Source organism: Passer domesticus, chromosome Z (genome assembly GCF_036417665.1).
Source record: "Passer domesticus isolate bPasDom1 chromosome Z, bPasDom1.hap1, whole genome shotgun sequence".
NCBI classification, from domain to species: domain Eukaryota; kingdom Metazoa; phylum Chordata; class Aves; order Passeriformes; family Passeridae; genus Passer; species Passer domesticus.
The window spans coordinates 68677992-68688110 of NC_087512.1; the positions used below are offsets into that span (position 1 = coordinate 68677992).

The following is a 10119-nucleotide window of genomic DNA, read 5'->3' on the forward strand; positions in this document are numbered from 1 at the left end:
ACCCGAGAAGGCCCATCCCGACCATCAACATCATGATCGTTATCATCTTATGGAGCTTCTTCCCATCGACGAGCCCATGGATTGTCCCCCAGCCGAAAGTTAACGTGTGGAGAATGCTCGCCGGCGCCCTTGGCCAGGATCACATTTGCCTTACTACCACATCGGCAGCAGACCCCTTGTCGACCTGCCTTGTGGGGATCCCTTCTTCTCCAGATGAGTTCCCTGCCCCCCTTGATTCCTCCCTCGGACCCCTTAACCATAATAAAGTCCTACGTCCCCCTGGTTCCAACCCCAACATCATCTGGAGGAGATTTCTGTCCAAATTAAATATAACCAAATCTGAACCCGCCGAATTTAAACTGCTCAGCTCCGCACCAGCCTCCTTATGTGTTGAGTTTTTCCCATTTCCCGGCCGCAATGAGAAATCTTTTACACCTGTTATCCTATCCAACCAAGAATATGCGGCGGGAAATTGGTGTTCCTCCATATCCCATATTACCACTTCCATAACCCTTGACGACCAACCCCGAGCCCTTCCTAATGGTTTGTTTTTCATTTGCGGAGACCGAGCGTGGGCAGGCATCCCCTCTCGCCTCATAGGAGGTCCATGTACTTTCGGCCGGCTGACGCTGTTTGCACCCAACAACTCCCAAATTAAGAATTGGAAGGAAAAAATAGTCACACACAATTCGGCCCGCTCCAAAAGAGACCTAAAAGAATTCGATGCACAGTGTGACTCCGAAATTATCCATTGGTCTATTCCAGAAGGTGTTGCGTGGACCGTGTTCCTACCATGGGTGTCCATCGCGAAGACTCTAAGTGAATTGGCCCACCTAGAGTGTTGGGTCGCTAAACAAGCCAACTTAACATCAGCTGCGCTAAGTGACATCTTATCAGATGAGGAAGTTACAAGGCAGGCAACACTCCTAAACAGGGCACCAATAGATTTTCTATTGCTGCTCCATGACCACAAATGCGAGGAGTTTGAGGGGCTCTGCTGCCTCAATCTGTCATCCAAGGCCGAGGACGCCAGAAGCTCCATCGAGAAAATGCAGAGGATGATAACAGATATCAAGAAGTCAACATCAGACTGGCTAGGGGACCTCTTTTCGGGATGGGGACTCTCGGGTTGGGTCTCTTCCATTTTAAAGACTGTAATTTTAGTTATTTTTATCTTGTTGGTGATTTTGATTACCATTTCTATTGTTTGGAGAATCTTAAAGAGACTTATATTTAAGTTAGTTCCTTCCGTAGAGGTCAACCGAGTGGTGGTTGAGGAAGGAATTTCGGAAGAAGGCTCACAGGAAGAAGAAGAACAGGTGGACAACCACCCTTGGTCAGACAGCCTCTCGGAGGACAGTTTTTAAGTTACCCCTCTCCCCTTTTCTTTTCCTTTTTAAACCAAAAAAGGGGGAGATGTTGGGGTGCGTTATGTTATGTCGGTTTGGTTTGTTCCTGTCACCCCTATTTTGTGAATGGTTCTGCCCAGACTCCCTCCCTCTCGCTCTCCTCTTGATCGCCCCGTCCATCATACTGCTCTCCTCCCAGTTCATATATTGTATCCTCCCTGACCCCTCCCTGGTTCCCTGTCCGTCACTCGGTGCCACCCCTTTCCATCCAGAACCTTCTACCTTGGGCGTCCGGTGATTGGATCAGGGGCCGGGGCTCCACCCCCAGTTACTTCCCATTGGATTCCCGTCCCTGTCTATTGTTCGTTCACTCCACCCATCTCGTATCCAATTGGTTGTTCATTCCCTGTTAAAAAGCTTTACCGGGACTCAATCTTGGTCCTCGACGTGCGACTCCCTTGGATTAAACACCCCAGTTTGAACCGCCGTCGTGGTCCTTGTCTTTTTCCTCCTGTGGGTTGCAGCCTCTCATTCCCTGTGCTCTGCGGATCCTCGCGTCCCAAGGCGAAAGCCTTAGGCGCTCTCCCCACGAAGCTCTCGAGCAGGAGAGTGCCCCAGTGCTGCCGGCGGTGCTGGCCGCAGCTAGCCGGGACACACGAACTTTCGAGGCTGGCCGCCGCCGCTGCAATAGGGGGCATTCAATTGGCCCGACAATCAAAGACCGTGGTACAAATTATGGGGCCGGATGGGCAATTGGCCTCTGTTCGCCCATTCGTTTTAGATTATACGAACCCCTGCGGGATAGAGATGTTTGGCCCAATGGAATGCCACAATTGACTTGCCTAAGGTTCCTCAGCTTTTTCAGTAGAGGCCACTGAGGAGCGCCGTACCCAAAAAATGACTTGGAAATCAAATTCTCCTATCTGGGTAGAGCAGTGGCCGCTCAATAAACAAAAGTTACAGGCGCTCACGGAGCTCGTACAGGAGCAGCTAGATAACGGTAACATTGTGGAGTCCATGTCACCGTGGAACTCTCCTGTCTTTGTCATTAAGAAACCCAACAAAGACAAATGGCGGCTCTTGCACAACCTTCACCAAATTAACAATATTATTGAAGACATGGGCGCTCTCCAACCAGGGATGCCGTCCCCAGCCATGCTCCTCCAAAATTGGAAATTGGCTGTTTTAGACATAAAGGACTGCTTTTTTCAAATTCCCTTACACTCTGACGATGCCCTGCGCTTTGCCTTCTCGGTTCCCACCATTAACCAAGAAGCCCCAAGGAAGAGGTATCATTGGCGAGTCCTTCCTCAAGGCATGAAGAACAGCCCTGTGATCTGCCAGTGGTACATCTCTTCCTTGCTGTCCCCTGTTCGAGAGGCAGCAAAGGATTCTATTATATTACATTACATCGATGACATCTTAGTGTGTGCACCTGACGACAGCGCACTTACCCACGTGCTTGTCTTGACAATCGGTGCATTGACTTCTGGAGGGTTTGAGCTCCAGGAAGAAAAGATTCAAAGGATGCCACCCTGGAAATACCTTGGCCTGGAAATTTCTAAGCGGACCATTGTTCCGCAAAAATTGGCATTTAACACCCAAGTTAAATTCTGGGAAAGCTGCCACACCCGCACGGGTTGATTTTTTAGTGGGAGTCATCCATGAAAACATCTAAGGACCAAGGCTCAAGGGACCCTCTCTTAATCACAGAGTGGGTTTTCCTCAGCCATCATAGGTCCAAGAGGATGACACGGCCACAAGAGTTGGTAGCTGAGTTGATCCGGAAGGCTCGCCTCCGGATCCGGGAGCTGGCTGGAGTTGATTTTACATGCATTCACATTCCTATCAATTTGAACTCGGGCCAACTAACAAAGGCCATGTTGGAGCATTTACTCTTGGAGAATGAAGCTCTTCAATTTGCCTTAGATTCGTTCACTGGAAAAATTTCTATTCACAAACCGGCCCACAAATTGTTTAATTCGGAGATGTCATTTAAGCTTTCACTTAAAATCAGAGTCAGAAGCCTTTGAAAGCTCTGACCATTTTCACAGACGCGTCCGGAGCATCCCACAAGTCCGTGGTGACTTGGCGGGATCCTCAAACTCGGCAGTGGGAGACAGACATTATAAAGGTTGAGGGCTCACCTCAAATTGCCGAGTTGGCCGTGGTTGTCAAGAGTTTTTGAAAGGTTTTCTCAACCATTCAATTTAGTGACCGACTCTGCGTATGTTGCCGGTGTCATTTCTAGAGCGGAGAGCGCAATTCTTCAAGAAGTCTCCAATGTGACTCTGTTCAATTTGCTCTCGAGACTAATAGATCTATTCTCCCACCGAGAGCAACCCTTTTACGTGATGCATGTAAGGTCACACACCGACCTACCGGGGTTCATCGCGGATGGCAACCGGCATGCCGATGCCCTAGCCACCCCAGCTGAGATGGCCCCGCTCCCAGATGCCTTTCAACAGGCGAAGCTCAGCCACCAACGATTCCACCAGAATGCTCCTGGCCTGGTCCATCAATTCCAACTGACAAGGGACCAAGCGAGAGCGATTGTGGCCACATGCCCACAGTGCCAGGCTTTTCAACTACCAGCCATAGCCACTGGCACCAACCCACGGGGACTCAAAAGTTGTGCAGTCTGGCAGATGGACATCACACATATCCCAGAGTTTGGCAAGTTGAGGTTTGTGCATGTCTCTGTCGACACCTTTTCTGGGGCCGTCTACGCCTCCGCCCACACAGGGGAGAAGACTGCAGATGTCAGAAGGCATCTGTTGCATGCCTTCTGTGTGCTGGGCATCCCCAAAGTGATCAAAACTGACAACGGGCCAGGGTATACCTCCAGGGAATTCCGGAGCTTCCTGCAGGAGTGGGGGGTAAGCCACAAAACAGGCATCCCTTACTCTCCCACAGGACAAGCGGTGGTGGAGCGGGCCCACCAGAGCCTCAAAAGGACTTTAGAACATCAAAAAGGGGCAATGAAGGTGGAGTCCCCTCAGATCCGGTTAACTAGGGCCCTGTTTACCATCAGCTTTCTTAATTGCAGTTTTGAGTGTCTGAACCCGCCCATCACAAGGCACTTTAACACCTACAAGGACATGCACCTGAGGGCAAAACCCCCTGTGTTAGTAAAAGATCTGGAAACCTGGAAGGTGGAAAGCCCCTTTGACCTAATAGCGTGGGGTCGTGGATATGCTTGCGCGTCCACCCCCACAGGGTTAAAGTGGGTACCTTCAAAATGGATGAAGCCCTACCTTCCGGGAAAAGCCCACAACATCAGCACTACTACACAGGTGGAGGAGGCAGCGTGGCGATGGAAAAGAAAAGAAGTCCCGCTGTCCGGCCCCCCCCAGACCGAACCTCTCTCACCAGAGCCTTCTTTACTAACTTATTTTCTCCGTTTATTTCAGTTGGATTCTCCCTCATCCTAATTCAAATTCTGTTGATGATCCACCCAGCTGATATGTGCATCGTTCCCCAACCGAAGGCGAACGTCTGGCGGACCTTGGCTCAGGCAATGGGACAAGACCACCTGTGCCTGTCCACGACCTCTGCAGCAGATCCCCTCTTGACTTGCCTCATGGGAATCCCATTTGGGGTTGATGATTTTGCCCCTCCCTTTTTCCCCACCCTAAAGTCCTTACTCCCCCATTATGCCCCTGATCCCCGTCCCGAACCTAGAATCTTGTGGCGTGTGGTCCTTACAGTACTCCAACACGCCCCCGAAGAACCCACACAATTCGATCTGCTTGGCTCCGCCCACGCCTCCCTATGCTTTCAGTTCGTTCCCTACCCCAGGGAGAGCCCATTTCAAGAGGTCCGCCAGGGAAACAAGAAGTATATTGCCGCCAACTGGTGTGACCACATTGCAGCAATCAGGTCTCCATCCACATTCTATGGGCAACCCCGAATCCTCCCTAAGGGCGTGTTCCTGATGTGCGGAGACCGAGCGTGGGCTGGCATTCCCTCTCGTCTGTCTGGAGGGCCCTGCACTTTCGGGTGGTTGACGCTGCTTACCCCCAACTACACCCACATTTTGGATTGGAAAAATAAAAACGTCACACAGGATTCGGCCCGAATTAAAAGAGACACCCACAAATTAGACTCAGAGTGTGACGCCGAAATTGTACATTGGTCTAAACCAAAAACATTGTGGTTTCGGTGTTTTTGCCATGGGTGGCCACAGCAAAGGCACTAGGGGAATTGGGACACCTCGAGTGCTGGGTGGCAAAGCAAGCCAGTTTGACCTCAACTGCCCTAGCGGACCTCCTAGCTGACGAGGAAACAACAAGGAAAGTGACCCTCCAAAATAGGGTGGCAATCAATTTCCTTTTGTTACTCCACAACCATCACTGTGAGGAGTTCGAGGGGCTCTGCTCCATGAACCTGTCATCACGAGCTGAAGATGCCAGACCCACCATCTGCCAGATGTCCAAGGACGTTGACAAAATCCGACAACAGACCTCGGACTGGTTGGGGGACTTGCTATCCAAAAAGCAGGCTGGGTGGGCTCCATCATTCGCACCGTTTTAGTTGTTATCTTCATTTTGCTCTGTTTAGTTTTCGGTTTCTGCATTATCTGTAAGTTACTGACCAGAATTTTGCTTGCCACGACCCTCCAAATCAACCATGTTGAGGTTCCCGCTGACCCTGCTCCCATCCCTGAAGAACCTACCTGTGAGGAGACGCATTGGGAGCAAGCCCGTCCATCCTCCCTATGGTTTTCAGTTACTACGTCAGTTTAAGAACAATTTCAGTTTTATTTTTATTTTAAACAAAAAAGAGGGAGATGTTGTGGTGCATGGTTCATTTGGTTTGTTCTGTTTCCCCCTAAAGTTATAATGGTTCGGTCCTGGGGTTCCCCCCCTACTCCTCCCCTGGCAACCCCTCCTTTTGAGAGTGTCAATCTGTTGTCTCCTCCCCTGTTTCCCTGGTTACCCTCTGCCAATCCCTCCCTGAGTTCCTGTCCATCACCCACTGTCCCCTTCCCTCTTTCCAGAAAGTTCTCCCCTCTTCAGTGGGTGATTGGATCGGGAACAAGAGTCCCTCCCTGTCACATTCCCTATTGGCTACCCGGTATGTTTCTCACGAGTTTGTTCCCTCCCATGTTCTCCCTCATTGGTTGATGTGTTGTATGTTCTGCCCCCTTTTTAAATCTGCTGTATCCCCACCTCGTGGTCTTTTCTCGACTCGACTCCCCTGAAGACGAAAAACTTCTGGACATTGCCCCTGAGAAGAGTCCCTCTTTTCTTACTTCGCCTTCCTGCTGCTCACTGCTGCCTCCTGCCGAGGCACTCCCCGGACGCCCCCGGCGCATCTGGGAAGTGTCCCCCCGCTGTCAGCTGCTGTGGCACAGCTCAGCCGGTGCAGACTCCTCCCCTACTCGGGGGAGTAGAGAAAAACTCCGACAGCAGCTTGGCACACATGGACCAGGACTGCCTTTTGGGTTCCCCTTTTAAGAATGCCCTGCCCAGTTCCAACAAAAGCAGCAGTTTCTCAGCTTAGGGACACCAGTCCCCCCCAGATTTCACCCCCTGGGGCTGAGGGGCCTCATGAACAGAGAAATTTCTCTCCACTGGAGACAGAGGGCATCCCACACCCTCCTCAGCCATCTCTGTTCTCGCCAATGCTTCACTGCACTCTCTTTGGCTTCAAGGCATTGCCTCCTCCTAAATGCAGTCTCTGTGTTACAGGAAAAACATAGGTCTGTCCACGGCCATACAAGAAAGAGTCCAGCCCAAGGCCACTCCATCATCTCCTCCCACTTCTTCAGACATCTCTCACATGCACCAACTTTCATCACACTTGCTCATTTTCTCCTGCTTCATCTCTCCCTCCTCATTCAGATTCAGGAAGATCAGTATTTGTAAGGTTTTTCATTCCATTATACTAGAAAGGAGTTAAAATCTTCGCCTCTGTCTGCCCAGAACTCCCACAGCGGCTGGGCACCTTCTCTCGCCGCATCCCCCAGTTCTGGCCGGCGTGCTGCCAGTCCATGATATCGAATTCCAAGGCAGCACAGGCACTGGCGCTCTCTCCCTATCTCTCTCCTGGGGGGTAAGAGGGGGGCCTGATGCTTCTCAGGGCTCCTCCACCCTTCCATCTGGCAAGGCCTTCACCCCCCTCCTCTGCCCAAGGCTCCGGCCTACCTCACCCGGCCGCACGGCTTCCCTCCCCCAGCCAGCCCCAGCTGGGCAGGGGAGCTGTGAGCTCCTTCACCTTCAGCAACCACCACCCAAACACGACAAGACCAATGACATCCAGGAGGTCTGGGGGCAACTGGGATATACTGGGAGTGAGTTAGAGTGAGTTACACAGCACTGGGAGGGAGTTAGAGGGGACTGGGATGGAGTTAAAGGGGACTGGGATCACTTTAGGTGTTACTAGGATGGACTGGGAACGCACTGGGACAGGGTTAGAGGGTACTGGGATTAACTGTGAGTGAGTTAGAGTGAGGTATACAGCACTGAAATGGAGTTAAAAGGGTTTGGGATCACTTTAGGGGGCACTGGGATGAACTGGGACGGAGTGGGAGAGGACAATATCCTGGAACTGGAAACGGAAACGCAACGAGTTTGAGCATATCTGGAAGGTGTAGGGGGAACTGGGATGGACTGGGTTGGGCTGGAATGAACTGAGAAGGGGTTAAAGGATACTGGGATGGATTAGGATTACCTGGGAGGGACTGGGATGGACTCGTAGGTGCCCTACAGGCTCTGTCCTCCCCACAGGAGGACTGCGAGTTTTTCTTCCTCATGGCCAAGCAGTTCGTTGTGCTTGAGGTTGATGAAGAGGATGGAATCAACTGATGGGTATGGCCCATGGGATAGAGGGGTGGGGGCTGTGCTCAGGGGGACTTCTTCATTTTCCCCCCAGCAGCACTGACCCTGGGAGTTCTGATGTGATCTGCGTGTGGTAATCCCTTTTGAAGGAGCAATTGTCTCCAAGGCAAGGGAGAAGGGAGATAGGGATTTGGAAGGAATCCGTAACTGGCTTCTTTCTTGCTGCAGGAACCAGGACCCCTCTGTGGTGAAGATGATAAAGGAGCTCTGGCTGTGAATATGAGGCTGAGGGATGTATCCAGATACCCTGATATGTGCAGCCCCAGACTGGGGTTAGAGCTCTTGGTTAACCTGTGTGACTCCTTGCCCTGGAATGTGACAGAGTGGTGGCACATTGCCAGCCTCTTCCTCTGAGCTAGGAGGGAGCTGTGGGGAGCTTGTTCCTGCCAGTGGTGGGCAGCACAGCTGCATGGGTGAGCCCTGCACAGCTCATACTTCATCCTTGGAGATCCAATCCTGGAGATCCTCAGGGCCTTCAATCAGTCCATCTTCAGCGGTGAGGTGGCAGGGAGGGTGTTTACGGAGAGTGGGGGGAACGGGAATTTGGGGAGGGGTCTTTCTGGGGGGGGGGAGCTCGTTCCCCCATCACAACGACACAAGCGAGGGGAGGGCACGGGGGGTGGGGAGCACAACCATATTGCACTTCCAATGGGGGGGAGTGTAAAAAGGGGGGGGGGGGGGGGCCACAAAGTCATCTCCAGAGAAGAGGATTTAAGCAGCATTTCAACGCCCTGCTGAAGGTTGGTGTTTGGGACAGAGAGAGAGTTCCCCTGGGAGTTCTTGCTTTTAACCCCATGTGTTCTTAGAGGTGGTCCATAGCTCCAGTGGACAAACCAGGTACCAATATTCAAATCACTGATTGGTTTGACCGCAACCTCCCAAAAAACTCACTTCCTTCTTAACCTAGGACAAGTGTGTAGTGATTCCTTGAACACATTTCAAGAGTTTATTTTGCAACTAACAAACAGGCAATTGGTGCACAGATGGGTCACATCTCTGGAAAGCACACACACTGAAGGAGTTGTTCAGTCTAGATTGCTATGTGCACACAGTCTCTTCAAACAGGGCGGACCCACAAAGTTCTGATGTAGAGGTATACTCACCTTCAAACCATGTTTGTGACTATTTGAATTGATTGTTGTGGTGTAAATTTAAAATGCCATGCCAAAAGGAAGTTCTTCAGAAGTTATGCTGAAGTGCTGCTTTATTTCTTATATGTGCACAACTACTAACTGCTTGTAATGGTGGCAATTCTGTGTATATGTCAAAAAATAATTATAAACCCACATTTTTTCACATGTGCATTTATTTTAAGTATGAGGATGATAAACATGCAAATAATATTTGAAGACTTCCTGCAGAATATGGAGAACTGTTGCAGTTGTCTGGTAAAATTTGCTATTCATAAACAAAGGGTATTCTCAGTGGCCTGGTTTACCAGCAAGGTTACAGGAACAGGAAATCTTTTTAGTATTCAAAATAATGTTACATCTATTCACTTGGGGAATTCCGTTTCTTTTTCTTACAGGAGGATAGTATGCAAAGAGCACTGCCTGAGCAAGAAACTGTCTCTGTTGCCTAGTGTTTTGTATTGCTCCTTTGATGAAAAACAAAAGGGAAAGCTGCTGTCTGAAAAAAAAAAAGGTGAATGAAAAGGGTTTTTACCTTTAGGAGGTATGTTAGGCCCCTTGAATCTGCAGGGACTTCAGCACTTACTGCACTACAATTAAGACAGAAAATTACTGGATGCCACGCTGCTGTCTGAATCCCCTACTCCCCCGGCTAGGGGAGGAGACTGCACTGGCGGAGCTGGGGCACAGCAGCTGACAGCGAGGGAGTACTTCCCAGATGCGCCAGGGGCGTCCAGGGAGCGCCTCAGCAAGAGGCAGCGGTGGGCAGCAGACGGGCAAAGCGAGTGAAGAAAA

The 10119-nt window shown here is 50.8% G+C and overlaps 1 long non-coding RNA gene across 1 annotated transcript; it reads left to right on the plus strand.

Moving 5' to 3' along the window:
- The first annotated feature begins 6154 nt into the window (after positions 1 to 6154).
- LOC135289923 (uncharacterized) lies at positions 6155 to 9993 on the plus strand. The gene is made up of 3 exons (XR_010352658.1): positions 6155 to 6428; positions 8363 to 8690; positions 9723 to 9993. It is a non-coding gene; the product is annotated as an uncharacterized LOC135289923 (long non-coding RNA).
- Positions 9994 to 10119: the final 126 nt, after the last annotated feature.